The 16,383-nt window shown below is 51.0% G+C and overlaps 1 protein-coding gene across 11 annotated transcripts in view; it reads left to right on the top strand.

Annotated features, from left to right (window-relative positions):
• The window catches only part of KIAA1217 (KIAA1217 ortholog), a 687,185-nt gene that overhangs the window by 434,949 nt on the left and 235,853 nt on the right, over nucleotides 1-16,383 (top strand). The window contains exons 1-2 of one of the 11 annotated variants that reach the window (XM_071215492.1): nucleotides 150-713; nucleotides 846-1,292. The exons of 9 other annotated variants lie outside the window; for them this stretch is intronic. The gene's annotated coding sequence lies outside the window, so the exon portion shown is untranslated. Of the gene's footprint in view, nucleotides 1-149; nucleotides 714-753; nucleotides 1,293-16,383 lie in introns of those variants that run through there. One more of the 11 variants, XM_058297839.2, reaches the window with a different exon arrangement.

The raw sequence follows: 16,383 nt of genomic DNA, 5'->3' as shown, positions 1-16,383 counted from the left end.
ACCCGGGCTGGCCCAGAAAGGGGTGGGCCTTCATATTTGCTCTCTGACCTTTGGGGACAGGGGCTGCACAGCCTGTTGCTGTTTGCGGAGGGACCTGCTCTCTCAGCTACTGCAGTGTGGTATCAGATTGTGCCTCAGGGCGCCTTCAGTGCATCTGGACTCATCTCTGGGTGCCTAACTTCACCCAAACGCCCAAGGGTTCTGAGTAAGGCTTCAAACCTTTCTTGGTGCCTCAGGGTCAGCAGACTTGGACGTGAGAATGCGAGGTGTGTCTGCAGTGAACAGAGAGGAGGAGCAAGAGTGCTGAGCCCAGGGTTACCAAGAGAGAGAGTGCACAAATCTGGCAGAAATTTGTCTACAGTTTTATGCAAACGTTAAGTATTCCAGAAAAATTGGAGATAGAAAAAAAAAAAAAGGAAGGAAAGAACTGCTGACCATCGCTCCCCAAGCCGGGAACCTCAGTGGTTTCTCTTGTCACTTTGGTAAACTGTGTGTGACTGTGAGAGGAAAGAGTTAAAACGTCCTCAAAATCTTCTCCAACCACCACTGCAAGCCCAGGGGCCAAGAGAACATGCACACTCACACACACTCATTCCTGTGGAGAACCTGTTTTGCGAGTTTTGCTGGTAAAAAGTAGGCAGGGGGTTGTGGAGAGCGAGTGGAAAAGCCTTGGAAGTCTCCATTGAAGGTTTCTCAAGCTCAGAGTTTTCAAGGTAACTTTATCCTGCCGAGAACGGTGCGTGTGCCGCTGTCGGTTTCTCTTTCCCCGATTAAGTGCATTGTTAGACAGGGAGGGGCAGATTAACGGGTGCCTATAATTTTGATTGCTGTTTTCTGCAAAACAGCTCAGGCGTTGCGAGGGAAGCCATCGTTCTGGACGAGGTTTCTGCAAACCACACAGGTTTCGCCGTGCGCTGAGCCAAAGCCCCTGAAGAGGCTCCGCTAATGAACAATTTCAGACGATTGTTTAAATTTTCGCCTGACAGGTAACTTTGGCACGGAGGCAGGCGGGGTTAGGGTTTCCATGGAAACTCATGATGTCATGCTTGAAAGAGCATGTCAAGACAGCCAATTTAACAAGTAGCTTCTCAAAAAGTCCTATAGGCTAGAGGTAGGTTTTATGCAAATGAAAAGAGTTTCGCTGGGAAAAACTGCAAAAGAAAACAGCAGACACATGGAGTGGGGGTTCACCTGAAAGGGTCACTCTGGAGACCATTAGAGACAGAAACGGCCCCAGCACGACGCAGCTTTTCTACTTGAATGCTGCCACACCTGTGGAGCCCTGGGTACAGGTAAATATGCCTTTTTTTTCCTTTCAAAATATTGCAAGAAATTCTTTGGAAACACTGAGCTCTCTTCCCTTGACATTGTTCTTTTGCAGGAAAAATGGAATGAATAAGCAGTGCTTTCCCACCATGAACGCTTGTGCTTTGGGCCAGTGTGTTTGTTTGAGGCCTTTTTTATTGAGTGAACGGAGATTATGGAAAAACAAGTGATACGTGCTCCCTTAGGCTGACTGAATAATGCAATAAAAATGCTGAAGGTTAGGATGAGAAGGAAGATTCGAGAATGGAGATATTTGTGGATCATTCCCAGATGTCTTTTTTTCTTTTTAGTTCTTAGAACAGACCTTAAAATGGGGTCTACGTGGGTTTCTGCATTTTCAAGTTGTAAAATGTCAAAAATAAGATCCGTAGGTTATTATGGAAACAGTCTTCGAACACAGCACCGATGTTTTTCTGTGTGTGTTTATGCTTTCCTCAGTACAGGTATTTTATGGGATTAGAAAATAAAGGTCCTGTTTGTGGTAGAGCTTCTGGACATCAGGGCAGACGTCCAAGTCAGACTTCTCAGTTCCTTCTTTGGAGGGGGAGGGAGGTATTGGTGATAAAGGTAGTTTCAAAACACGCGTTAACCAGGAAACCGGGGCTTGGCGGCAATCAGCCACTGCTTAGACTTAAGTCAACAGTCCTGCCAGCTGCGTGCGTGGGACACAGTCACCAAAGGGAGCTGTGTAGTTCTGCAAAGGTGCTTTAAAGGGCTTAGTTCAGGGAATCGGGGTACATTTGAAAAATTGGGTCCACTAAGTTCATAAACTGAAGCACAGAGTTCAGGATCATTTGAAAACACCTGCAAGCTGGGAATTAGGACTTTAGAGACCCAAGCTCCCCCTGAGCAGGTGGGCAGGTGTTGGAATGTTTTGGAAACGGCACTGTGCATGAGAACCTCCTGAAATTTTGCATGCAGACCACGTGGATTACACAGTAACTGGCATCTTAACCCTACGACACCCCAAGAAGGCCAGCTGAGTTTTTTTGCCCCTACTTTCCAGACTAGGAAACTGTGGCTCAGAGGGACACTTGAGAGGACAACCTAACGAACTGCGCCTCCACATTTCCTGTATATTTTTCTCATTTTAAGTTGCAGGAAAAAAAAAATGAATGTTTCTGAAATAACTTCAGCAGCAACACCTGTTTCTGTAGATTAATTGAAATGCAAAATATCGTGTGTCCCAGGAGCTGGGATATTCATGTCTGTACATTTTTTATGCTCCTGACACTTTTTTCCAGATTGGCTTGAGAAGCGGTAATGATTTGCTTTCTACTGGCACCTCTGATAGGAGCTCAAGCCGCATCCCACACGTCATATTTTAAATCTTACTTGCCTCGGGTCCTTCTTGGCCCTGCAAGAAGAGCCGGGTTCTGAGGCCACATGCATTCCTGAGCAGGACGGCAAGTCCCCAGGGGGCAGTACCCTCTGCTTTGGGGGCAGGAGTGAGCTAGGAGTTGACTTCTTTGCTTTGCTTCATTTATACTCCAGAGCTTGGCACCGCCCTCCCTTGTCTCCAACCCAGACGGAAGCGCGCCCATAATTATGTTCTGTGTCCATTGTATGTAAAAGACAAATATGTTTTCCATTGTGTTATTTTTAGCAGCAGCGCTTCCAGCCAGGGGGAAGCACTCTATTAGTTGCAGGTTTTTCCCGAACGCTCTTGCCAGTGTTTCCCGTTTTTCCACGTGAGACGATTCAGATTGCTCGGGTGCCAAGCTCCTGGAAAAACGCTCTTAGCAGAAGAGTTGGGAAAGCTCATCAGGTGGGACTGGATGGGAGGTGGCCGCGAGCTGCAGAGGATGACTGCTGTCCCCAGGCGCCGCGGTCCGCCCCCTTGAGGAGCCCGGGTTCCCAGCACTGGCTTGGTGACTCGGGTTATCTCGAGGGCACATCTATGAGGCTTGCAGCACGTGGTAATCTTAAAAAGTTGTGTTTTATTAGAGCAATTGTAGGTTTACAGGAAAAGCATGCAGTGCGTCCCACGTTCCACACACTGTCCCGTTACTCGCTTTTTGCACTAGTGCAGCACATACTAATAATCTCTTTCATTCAAAGTTCCAACCCAAATATAAAGCACCAAACAGCAATTTTTAAGTCATGAAATCCAACAAGGAGAGGGTGCCAAGTTTCCAGATAGGTTTGGAATCGCTGATATATCTTATACTTTTAAACTCATAGACCCTGCGTTAGAAGCCCACGGGGGCTTTGCGTCACACTTCCCTGCTGCATAGCCCAGAGGTGACCTGTGGATCGTGAACAGTGCAGGGTTGCAGGATTTAGTGGCAGTTGACAGGCCCTCAGAGATTGTGTGCGTGGCGAGTGAAGAGCCGGCCTGGATTCGAATCCTGCCTCCCTTCCGGGTAGCACAGGTTTCCCACTGGGACGCCCTGCAGGTGTGATCACACTCCACCTAAAATGCAGCACCTGAATTTACAAAGGTCGCTTGATCTTTACATACATTATTCTCTTTTTAAAACCTTTTGGAATTCCCAAGGTAATTACCTCTTCAGAAAAAAGGCCCTGAAATCCTCCGGTGCAGGAAATTGAACTAGGACTTTCTCCCAGGCCAGCAGCTGGGGCTGGGAAGGGGGTAGAGGGTTCTTAGGACTGGGAGGAAGCTATTGCTGCAAGATGGTTAAGCACGGGTGCTTTCCTTGCCATTCATCAATTGGACCTGGTCAGAAACACTCCTGTTTTGAAGCTGGAGGGGACTAGTTGCTCATAATCTATTTCAAAGCAAGTCATCCTGGAAAACGGTGTCATGCCACACTAGCTTCTCTTCTCTCCCAACCTGTGCTGGTGGAAGAGTTGAACAGGTGGAGGGGAGACACTTCTGCTCTCGGGCAGTCAAGGGCAATCAGGCATCCCTCTAGCTGTTCCTTCCTTAACTTTTTCTTTAGCGGGTAAAACCCCAATTGACTGGAAGTTCAAAGTCCACAGGAGACCCAAGCTTGGGATCTTTTTTATTTTGAATTGTAAAAGCACAGGCAGGGCGACTCTCTGGATTCTAGTCATTTTGTATCTCAGGATAGAATTTCCTTGACATTAGTTCCAGTATCGATTGCTTTCTCGTGAGTTTCCAGGCTGTTGCGTTTCATGTGTATAGCTGCCGATGAGAGGAAATATGAGGGAGAATGATATTTTCCCCCCTTTTTTACGGAGGCACAATAACAAGGTAGAGAAGGATTCGGGTTGCTCAATCTGCCATCCTCTATAAAGCCCAAAGAATTTTGTGTTTATTTGGCAAGTGCAGGTAGACCCCTGGGATTGAATGCTCCCTCCTCGGCTGAAGGGAAAATTGCGTGGCGTTTGGGCAGCTGGAGGCCCTGGGAGCTGTGGGCTGTGGTGGAAAGAACAGAACTAAGGGCCCCTTGGGTGGCTGGCAGCCAAGGACAAAGGATGGGCACGGGATGAGCTGTCCTGATGACAGAATGCTCTGCTGCTGCTGCCCTGTACGAAAGACTTAGCACCTTGCCGAAAGAAGTTGCAACTACCTAGCCGTGTGGATTACAAGACAAATGCAAAATATGACTCATTTTGAAAAATCCTCTAGAGATTTTCCTGAAAGGCATGCACAGCTCATTGGACGTCATGGCAGGATTACAGCGGGATTATGGTCGGTCCAGTATCAAGGTGTGCGCTGACTCCGTGGCCCGTTTCCTGCTGGCAGGCTGGATTGTGGTTTGAGTCCACACCCTGTTGGCCACTGCGTCGCACCTGTGGCTTCCATGCCTTCCCTTTTGCTTGTGATTAAGCCACGGGCATGCCCTAGGGATTCTTTTTTTTTTTTTTTTGGTATAATTGTATTTTTAAAAAAAGATGTATTCATTTATTTCTCCCCCCTTTCCCCGCCCCAGTTGTCTGTTCTCTGTGTCTATTTTGCTGCATGTTCTTCTTTGTCCGCTTCTGTTGTTGTCAGTGGCACGGGAATCTGTGTTTCTTTTTGTTGCATCATCTTGTTGTGTCAGCTCTCCGTGTGCGTGGTGCCATTCCTGGGCAGGCTGCACTTTCTTTTGCACTGGGTGGCTCTCCTTACGGGGCGCACTCCTTGGTGTGGGGCTCCCCTACGCGTGGGACACCCCTGCGTGGCACAGCACTCCTTGCATGTATCAGCACTGCGCATGGGCCAGCTCCACACGGGTCAAGGAGGCCGGGGGTTTGAACCGCAGACCTTCCATGTGGTAGGCGGACGCCCTAACCACTGGGCCAAGTCCGCTTCCCCCTTAGGGATTCTGAGGCCGCTTCCACCCTCATTACATGGCTGGTGGAGGTGGATGCTCGTTGGCCCCCTCAGGTCTTACTGTGGCATCGCTAGCTTTTTCGGAAAAGATGCTCCTTCAGCTCAGAAGCGAAGCAGGTGGAGAGCGGCAGGGCCGCTGCCTCACACGTATTTTAGAAGGTGTAGCAGTTTGATACGGTTATGAATGCCAAAAATAGATATTGGATTATGTTTGTAATCTGCTCTGTACCTGACACTGATTGGGTTATGATTAGGGCTTTAATTGGACCACGTCATTTGGGCATTGAGTCCCTGCCCCTTGGTGGGTGGGGACTCACAGATAAAAGGGATGGTAAAGGACAGAGTTGAGGGTTTTGATGTTCAATGCTGAAGTCTTAAGCTGGAGCCCCAGGGAGAGAGATACAGAGCCGTTCTCCTGACAGTCTACAGCTGGCCTTGTGGAGAGAGGCAAAGCCTAGAGAGCCTCATAGTCTCCAGCTGACCTTGTGGAGAAACAGAGGAGCTGAGCCCAGAGGAACCCAGGAAGCCTGAACCCTCACAGATGTTGGCAGCCATCTTGCTCCAACAGGTGAAAATAGACTCTGATGAGGGAAGTAACTTAGGCCTTATGGCCTGGTATCTGTAAGCTCCTGCCCCAAATAAATACCCTTTATGAAAACCAACCCGATTCTGTTCTCTTGCATCAGCGCCCCTTTGGTGACTAATACAGAAGGGCTGCAAGGACACAGATGCGGACAGACCCTGGGCCGTTTTCAGTCTGACCTCAGGGGAGTTTGTCCACCCCACAGAATGTCCCGTGGACGTCACCTCCCATTTTCATAATCAGCTCAGAGGGTAAACATGTGCACAGTCATTTGGACTGCTATTCTGGATGGACGCTTTAAAAAAAAGCCATCTTTGAATTTGTACAAAAAATTTTGTAGGGGTTCCCTTGATCAGATAGTGCAGTTGAACTGGAATTTTATCTGCGCCCTTTTTCAGGCGAGCGTAAGACTGCAGAAGAATGCCACACCAGCCAGTCGCCTCGTAGAGGACAGTTTTCAGTTGCCTCTTTGTGAAGTGTGTGCGCGTTGACGATGAGAGTACCGCAGGCTGTGATGTAGAACTCTGTCTCTTCAGAGTGAGCGTAGTGGCACCGTAATATACACCTTGACCCCTTTCATTGCCCTGCAGATGGCTTCCCCCACCTCCAGGCCTGCAGAGACCACCCTTGCTATCTGAAGGACAAATTCCTAGAGGTCAAATTGGGTTTCTTTTTTTGAAAGCTTTATTTTTTATTTATTTCTCCCCCCTTCTCCCCCCCCCCCCCCCCCCCCCCGCTTCTCTGCTCTCTGTGTCCATTCGCTGTGTGTTTTTCTGTGTCCACTTGTATGCTTGTCAGTGGCACTGGGAAATTTCCCCCCTTTTTTGTTGCATCATCTTGCTTTGTCAGCTCTCTGTGTGTGCGGTGCCACTCTCGGACAGGCTGTGCTTTTTTCACGCGGGGTGGCTCTCCTTACGGGGTGCGCTCCTTGTGTGTGGGGCTCCCTTACGTGGGGGACACCCCTGCATGGCAGGGCACTCCTTGCGCGCATCAGCACTGTACGTGGGCCAGCTCCACATGGGTCAAGGAGGCCCGGGGTTTGAACCGCGGACCTCCCATGTGGTAGATAGACGCTCTGACAGTTGAGCCAAATCCACTTCCCTCAAATTGGATTTCTAAAGCCGAGAAGTACTGTCTGTTTTTCTTTTGGAAACACTCACCAGTTTATACTTTCACTGTGATTGTTTGAGTGTTCCTCATGGTACATCCAGACAATGCAGCTCACCGCAGCCGTCACAATAAATAGAATTGAGCCCGTGTGTGGATGGGACACACAGCCACGGTTCGGCAGCAGTCTATGCAGTGAGAGCCCACTTAGATTTGAAAGGGTAGATCTTGTTTGTATTGAAAGAGCATTAAGAAGCAAAGCCAAAAAACAAAACAAAAAACATTACAAAATTCTAGTTTGAAAAATACCCAAGAATCTGGAAAGAAGGCCAGGGAGCTGGTGAGCAAGGAAGCTTTTATTTTTCACTACTTTATCTTACCATATTTTTATCGTGTGCATCTATTATTTTATCAAATGAGTACATATAATTTTAAAATGTACTAAACTAGTCTACAAGAACACAGACTTCCAAGTAAGGCACTGTCACTGGCAGTTCCCAGGTGGGTTTGGAAAGTGACTTTGCCCATCCCGTAACTTATTTATGCTTTGATGTCGTTGTCCCTTGAAGGGTGAGGTGATTCTCTTTTCCTTCCGCTTCGTGGGAGCAGTGGCTTCTGGCTGCTTTCATAGTCTTGTTCCTGGCAGATTCTTCCCTAAACAAATAGATTCCAGTGTGGAGCCACGTTCCTCAAGAAGTGCTGTTTTGGGTTCTGAACACCAGGTGTGTTTGGTTTAAATATTTTTTAAGCTGCCCAAACTTTGCAACAAAAGCCCAGGAAATTCACCTCCCTAGGTCAGGCATCTTCTGGCCCGTGGTTCAAAACATTCACTTAAATTCACATGAACATACTTTATGTCTAAATCCCATCCCCTACCAGTTTGCGAAGGGTTTGTTTTGGATAAGAGCTACTGAGGCTTTTCTGTTAGGTCTGAAATTAAATAGCTGATTCCGTTTCTTGGATGAAAAAGAAACCTGTTTTAATATACAGAATATCTGAATTTTTTTCTAAAATGAGAGTTTTTTCCTTTCACAGCAAAGACAAAAAGACGAGTCGAGAGGAAAAGGCACACCATCAGAGTCTGTCTTTTGAGAGAAAGGAAGCAACACTTTTTCTACTCCAAAAACACCGAAGAAAATTTTAGGTGTTATTTTAAACTGGAACTCCTTTCTAATCCAGATCTACAGAATGCATTCTCCACAATGCAAGGGATGCAATTTACGGTTCCTTGCCCATGAATCAGCACATATCTTCACTGTAACTAGACCCTTCTTCCTTTCTCCTTCTCCAACTACTTTTTTTGTAAGAAAGTACCAAGGATCGAACCTGGGACCTTGTATAAGTGAAGTGCATGCTATAACCACTGAGCTGTACCCTCTCCTCAAACACTACTTTTAAAATGTCACATTTTCCCAAATATATATATGTGTATATATGTATTACTTCTTTAAATATCTCAGTTCTGCAGCTAACTGCAAATATTCGCAAAAGAGAACAAATGTAAAATAAATGTCTCTTAATGTGGTATTTTGTGACAAACATGAGCCTGGCGTTAGTTGGTTAACCTAAAAATTAAGGAGAACTAACTCTACTTAGAGGAAGATGGATAGAATCATGGCTATATGCATACAACAAGGGAAAGCTATAATTTAAGGAATTCCATTTTAGGAGAATATAATTACCATGGCCTCAAGGTGGTGGCAGGTTCCTTTCAAGCCGAATTGGACTTCTTTAGTACCATTAGAAAAATGTGCACAATTCTCTGTATCATACATAAATACAATATTTTCTTCCTCCAAATAGCAAAAACCGCTGGCTTTTTAAAGCATGTAAGTCCAAATCTAAATTGCTTTATTAAGGCCAGTATAGTACAATACAATTTTAAAAATTCCTTGTATGCATTCAAACCTCTGCAAATATGTAACTCAAATTCTTGTATTTATTGACAACTTAGTATAAACCAGGAACTTTCATGCAAATTATCTATATAATCCTTTAAGATTACATAGGTACATAGAGGTACACAGAGGTACATAGGAATAAGGAAACCAAGGCTCACAAGAGGCTAGCCTTGATTCTTTAGGCAGCTGGGGATCTGAACTCAGCAAGTCTGACTCAAGCTTGCGGCATTCTCCTCGGATCCTATGGTCCCTTCTGAGCACCCTTGCTCTCCGTGTGCCTTGGATGTCCAAACAGGAAGTCGAGCAGGAAGTGATCGACTGCTTGCTTCTGTGGCCGCGCCTCTTTAGCAGCTCCTGCCTTCTGTTGCCATTTCAACGATACACCAAAGGGTAGAGATGGGGACTGGGGAACAGCCTTCAGCAATGCCGCTTGTTGGCCAGGCTTGTGAGAAGTGGGGAGGGGGGCAGGGTTGAATGTACCCCTGAAGTCAAGCTGGAGATGATGTGTCAGGAATGCCTAAAACATTTTTTAAAAAAGGTTTATTTATTTATTTCTCTCCCCTCCCCCCACCCCACCCCAGTTGTCTGTTCTCTGTGTCTATTTGCTGTGTCTTGTTTCTTTGTCCGTTTCTGTTGTCAGCGGCATGGGAATCTGTGTCTCTTTTTGTTGCGTCATCTTGTTGTGTCAGCTCTCCGTGTGTGCGTCGTCACTCCTGGGCAGGCTGCACTTTCTTTCGCGCCGGGCAGCTCTCCTTACGGGGCGCACTCCTTGCGCGGGGGGCTCCCCTACGTGGGGACACCCCTGCGTGGCAGGGCACTCCTTGCGCTCATCAGCACTGCGCATGGGCCAGCTCCACACGGGTCAAGGAGCCCCGGGGTTTGAACCGCAGACCTCCCATGTGGTAGGCAGACGCCCTAACCACTGGTCCAAGTCCACTTCCCCTAAAGCATTTCTAAGCAACCTGCTTCCTGGCGGTCTAGGAAGAAAACCCACATGGAGATCACACTGTCCTCCCCAGTCCGCTGTTCTGTGAAGAGACCAGCTCATGGCTACCTCTGATTGTGGCCTGTCAGCCCCGAGGAGGGATGTGGGGTGGAATACTTGGTTCACGAGTGGCGGTGCTCCCCCACTTTGCACAACACCCCCTGACACACTGCTCCCACCGCCGCTGCTTTTACAGGTCTTTGTCCAAGTTCCTGCTGGGAGTGATGGCGCACGGTGGCAGCTCCGGTCACTGCTTTCCTGGCGCAGGCCGGAGCCAGTGCAACTCAGCGTGGCGGCCCCTGTCCTGGCTTTAGGAGAACGACGGCAGGCTCCTCACCTCCTGGGGGTGGGGTGGGGTCTGAGGACCCGGGTTTCGGCTCCGCGGCATCACTAGTGCTAAGTAGCAGCTACCCTCTTTGGATGGGCCATCCCAGCCCGCCTGACCCCTGATCGTGGATGCAAACCCTGCCCGGGCCTGCTGCTGCCCACTGTGCAAGGCGCGGTGGGAGGTGGGACAAGTTCTACCCGGGAGGCAGCGCGCCGAGTGCCCACCCCGTACCTGGCAGCGAGTGCGATAGAAACATCTCACAAAACATTCTGGGGGGAAGCATCTGTGTCCACCCAGGTGGTGCCTTAAATATTTATCAGTGGTTCAAGGTGGGAGCTGCTGCCCAAGATGTGCCAGTTTTACGGGACAGGAAACTGGGGGTGGTTTCTTTTTCCCTGATCGTCCACTCCTGGGTCACTGAAGTGTTTCCTCTCAGCCACAGGGAAAGGAATAAGTTGAAGCAAGAGCGTCTGAAACACGGTGTGTGCCTTCATGTACAGTTTGGAGTTTTCCAGAGTTTTTGGATATTTTTAACCTTTGCCCTTCATCTACTCCCAATAACTCCCAACTGAAAAAAGGAATCACTAACGTTTATTTTTCTTTTTTTTAAAGACTTTTAAAAGTTTTTATTTATTTCTCTTCTCCCTCCCCCCCAGTTGTCCATTCTGTGTGTCCATTTGCTGTGCGTTCTTCTGTGTCTGCTTCTCTTCTTGTCAGCGGCACCAGGAATCTGTGTCTCTTTTTGTTGCGTCATCTTGCTGCATCAGCTCTCCGTGTGTGCAGCGCCACTCCTGGGCAGGCTGCACTTTTTTCATGCTGGGCGGCTCTCCTTGTGGGGTGCACTCCTTGCGCGTGGGGCTCCCCTATGCCAGGGACACCCCTGCGTGGGAGGGCACTCCTTGTGCGTATCAGCACTGCTCATGGGCCAGCTCGCTATTTGGGCCAGGAGGCCCTGGGTTTGAACCCTGGACCTCCCATGTGGTAGGTGGACGCCTTATCCATTGAGCCAACTCCGCTTGCCTGTATATTTCAGTCCTACTTGGTGTTTTTGGTTTGTTTGTTCTTTAATGGTGGCCCCTTTAAGACATTCTCACCCGTGGAAGCATTAGCTCCCACGGAGGGCACACGGTCAGCTCGCCAGGCCTCCTGGCCAGGCCGGGCGTTGGGAATGCACTGGCGAGTGTTAGCTGGGATGCAAGTCCCACCGGCACCTTTCACCCTGGGCTTGTTCAGGTTGGGCTGGTTCTAAAAGTGAAGGGAATGCTGGGAAGGTCAGTAGGCTCTGTGCACCTGCCTTACTTCGCAGGCGAGGACGCTGAGCCGCAGAGGGTGTGTGATTCGGGTAGATCGTGGAGCCCGCCTGGAGTCTCCAGGTGCCTGACCCCGCGGGACCCTTACGTGGCCACGTTCTGAGGACAGTGGCGTGGGGAGGTGTGGCAGGTTCCCGCCCTCAGGAAGTCGGGTGCATGTCCTCTGGGCCGTTCTCAGGCGCTCGGATGTGGCGATACCCTGTACCTGCATTCTGTTCCGTGGATTCCCACCTGGCGTGGTTTGGCGGCAGGCAGGGCCACAAAGGAAGCCACCCGCCACGACTGCAGTGTCCTTCAGGGTGAAGCAGTGGGACAACTTGGACTTTGCCACATGAGGGATGTTGTTGTTTCTTCGCTGCCAAAATGCCATGCAGTGGGTTGACTTAAACAATGGGAATTTATTTGGTTCGGGTCTTGAGGCTGGCAGGAGTCCAGAATCAAGGTGTCGTCCAGGCGCTGCCTTCTCCCAGAAGTCGGTGGCGTCCTGGGCTGGCTGGTGGCGGCCCTGGGGCCTTGGCTTCTCCATCTCACGGCTGTGCACATGGCGGCCCCTCCTAGAAGCTCTTTCCGTTGACTTCAGCTTCTGGCCAGTTCCCGGTGGCTTACTCCCACTCTGCTTATAAACAATTCCAGAAATCGGGATGAAAGCCCAGCCTGATTCTCGAGGGCCACACCTTAACTGAAGTAACACCTTGAAGAGCTCTGTTGGCAGTGGGTCCACACCCACAGTAGGGGATTAAGTTAAAGAACATGTTTTTCTGGGGTACGTGGCTCTGAGCCACCACAACGGCAGAGTTGAGATAAAGATATTTTGGTGTGAAACGCAGGCAAGAGTGGAATTCAGTCAAGCTCCGTTTCTCATCAGAAACTGCACCTGTGTTAACCACACCTGCACACGGTGGCACCTGGATGGACCTTCCCTCTCCGTTGCACACTCGCAGTTTCTTTAATCAACAGGGCCGGGCTGAGCTCATGGGGCCCGCTGAGAGCTCGGGAAACGAGACAGGGGATCACCCTCCTTTTTGGTGCCCGCATCCTGATTTACCTAAACTCCACCCAGGCTGCGTGCGTAGCCATGAAAAACCGGTATTTTCTATCCATGAATCACACTCCAAATCCTGTGCCTCCGTCCGCAAGGGGTTCTCAGGCCAGCTTGCAGGAAGAATGGGCACCGGCGGGACCCTCTGGGTGTGAAAGCGCAGGGTCCCGCCTCCAGGGGCCGGCCTTCGGCTGCCCGTGGACGTTGAAGACCCAGCTGATGCCCGGCCTGTGGATTTGGCTATGGAGCCATCTGGTCCGTCTCCCATAGAAGCGGCGAGGATGGAAGGAGGCATCGCGTGCTTCTGCTGTCGTGGAGCCTGCCATGCGCCAGACGGGAGTGAGGTACAGGCCAGCTCCGTTTGGGGGGTGGCCACCCTCCCGGGGTCTCAGAACAACTGTGTGGGCTCTTTCCTGGCTACCTGGCCGCTCACCTGGGAGGGACCCGCTCTGGGCCGTTGCCAAGAGAGAGCCAGAGAGGGCCGTGAGTTAGATTACGCTTCTCAAGTCGAGGCTGATTGCCTGTAGGAGCTAAGCCTTGCTTAATGATAATTAAATTGCTTTTCTTTACTCTGAAAAATGTCTTGAATTTTCTGTACAGAGGCAGGGAGCCGTTTTCTCTGATTATACAAAATGTTTCTGAGTAATGTGGACTCCTCCTTACCTGGCTGGACTCTGAAATAATGAGGAGTCTGCAGGGTCCCGATTTGAAAATGTCACCAGGTCGGGAAAACGGAGTGTGTCTGTTTTAGTTAACAGTTTCCGCAGACTGTTTTGCAGGCAAGCTTCTTTTTCTCCTCTTCTGCCTCTCCCTTTGGTTAAAGTTCCTTCTAGCACACACAGCTACCCTGAACTGGCGTGTCTCACCTTTCCCAGGTGCGGACGAGGCACAACACGTTCCGCCTTGTCCCTGCATGACTTAGGCTCTGCACCCCGACACCGTCCCCAGCGCGTGGGTGGGTGGCCTCAGCCCTCCCCGCTGCTGCAGAAGCTCACCGACCTCCTTCCACCAGGAAAACGTTTTCGGGCAGTGGAGGCAGGAAAGACGTTGGCTGGAACCCACATCAAAGACAAGGGAAAAGCCCTAAAACAGGGATTCCTTTGTGGGTCTTTGTCTCTCGTTTCAGGGCCTGACTCCCCTCGGCCAGGGTTAAGGTGTTCTGCAGGGAGACCTTAGGGCATGTTGCAAGGTTGGCAAGTTTGAGGGAGGAAAGGAGTGGAGGGGGAAGAAAAGAGAAATGTCCTGAGAGAACTAACACTGATTTTGAGTTTAAACTTTTCATGGGAACTATGGCAACAGGAGGGGGTTTGGGTGGTGGGGTTTCGTGGGGAGCGTGCAAGCTTCGGGGTTGTGACGGGGCTGTGTGCCGGCCTTTTGGTGGGGGGGGGTCCGGGACCCAGAACGTTTATGGGGACTCCTGAGGTGAGGCGAGAGCCGAGCTGGCAGCAGAAGGCGAGGGGCCGAGGTGTGGGCGGCTGCGTCCCTGGAGAGTGGCTGCAGAATAAGATACCTTCCAGGGTCGGAGGAGAGACAGGTCATCTAGATGGAGGAGAAGGAAAAGGCCCAGGGACCTAGATGGAGTAGAAACGAGACGTCCCGGGCAGGGAAGAGCTGCGAGCTCGGGTCCATGTGTGGAACCAGGGAGGCCAGGAAAGGCCTTTCTCCCCCAGGCAGTAGGGGCTGCGCGGGGCGGCCCCCCAGGACGGGGTTTGTGGGCGTTCTGCTTTGGGGGGGGCCTTCCGTCTCTCCCAGGTGTGCCAGTGACTGTGAATCTTCATGTTGAGGGGATGGGAAGCAAGTGCTCGCCTACCAGGCTCCTTCTCCAGGAGGCACAGGCGGTGAAGGGGGCCCGGCCACGCGGGCAGTCCCTGAGATGACCAGAGGTTCTCGGGGCCACTAGGATCCTCCCCTGCTCGTTTCTTTCTTTCTCTTTGACCCCAGACACCCTCGCGCAGTCCCAGCACCCTTTTCCGGCTGAGATACCACCTTTCCTAGCCTTGATCTCTTCCAGACCGTCGCGGAGAGTGAGCGCAGCGGGCTGGAGGGCGCCCCACATCTCAGCGGGTGGACGGGCGCCGAGGCCAGGGACCCTTGGTGGCTCTCCCAGCGTCACCCTGGCAGTGAGGCGGTCTGGGATTGGGTCTCAGGCTTCCTGAGAACAGCTTCCCCACCTACTGCCCTCTCTCGAGGATGGGTAGAAGTGCGTGGATGCGGCTGGAAAATTAGGAGGCCCTGACCCCGCAGGGGGTCGGCCTGCCCGGCTGCCTCTCCTGCCCGCGGCAGCCTGACTTCTCCCGCGGGCCTGCTTCTCCCCCTGCCCCCGACTGTCCTGCCCTCTTGGCTGCTGTGGGCCCCTCAGGGCCGCACGACGGAGCCGAGCAGTGCCCTCCAGGAGACACGTTCACCCACGCTGTGCACTGCTCCTCTCTGGGTGGATGACCGTGATAGCCATGGCGAGTGTCACGGGGCAGGCATCAGGAGGGCATGGGAGCAAGAGGCCCGGGAGAGGGAGAGTATTGCCCTCTCCAGGCTCCAAGTGTGGAGACTCAAGCGTGCAAACACAGCAAACATGCACACTTATGTACACACACATGCACAATGCAAGCAACTGCACAGTGCACATATGCGCACACGTGCACAGTTATGTACACATGCAGACTGCATGTGCACACTTATGTATAAACACATGCAAACAACGGCACCGCACACATGTGCACGCTTATGTACACACATGCATGCACACTTATGTACACACATAAGCAGACAGCTGCACTGCACACATGTGCATGTGTGACACTTATGTACTGCTCTTGCACATGCGCATCTACACATACTCACATGTAGCTACTCACATGTGCAGACATACACACATACACATGCATATGCACACATTGGGCTGGGCATTTGGGATCCTGGCTGGGTTTGAAAATCTGGAGGCAGCAGTTGGGCTAAGTGGAAGGTGAGTCCCCGAAGCAGATCTGCTGCAGACGGAGGCCGAGAAGCAGGGCCGGCCTTCGCAGGAGTCCCGGCCACCGAGGCCGAGCTTCCCAGGGGCTCCCGGCAGGCCAGCCCGCGTGGGCGCAGCGCCCCAGAAGCCATTCCACCCAGGGGCTCACGGTTCTGATGAGCCTGGGGATACTCGAGTCCACACTGAGGTGTGATAGCTTTTTCCAGCCTGCTATCTCCCCTCAGAGCCCGGGCTCAGGCGCAGCTTTGCGGATTCCAGCTTCTGCCCGGCTGCAGCGGTGCACGCGTGGGCAATTCAGCTGCTTCCGCCCCGCTCGACTGCGATGGGATCCAGCTAAATCCAGGGCCTCTGGTGGCAGGTGACTCGAGTGTTTTATAAAAATAGAGTGACTTTTCTGTGTGTCCCTGTTTGTGAGTGTGTTTTTAGGTAGGAAAACAAGAGAGTGGGTTTCCACAACTTAATACCTGGTGTTTTCTTTTGGTCTCTCCTAACTGAAAGGAAGTTTGCCAAATCACCTGGAACTGCCCCAAGAGGAGCTTGGACTTAAATACTTGGAGGTGCTGTACGTGGGCCTGGTTCGGGGGTCTGGT

Source organism: Dasypus novemcinctus, chromosome 5 (assembly GCF_030445035.2).
Source record: "Dasypus novemcinctus isolate mDasNov1 chromosome 5, mDasNov1.1.hap2, whole genome shotgun sequence".
Taxonomy (NCBI): Eukaryota; Metazoa; Chordata; class Mammalia; order Cingulata; family Dasypodidae; genus Dasypus; species Dasypus novemcinctus.
The sequence above is the reverse complement of the archived record's forward strand: the minus strand, read 5'-3'. Positions and strand labels throughout refer to the sequence as shown.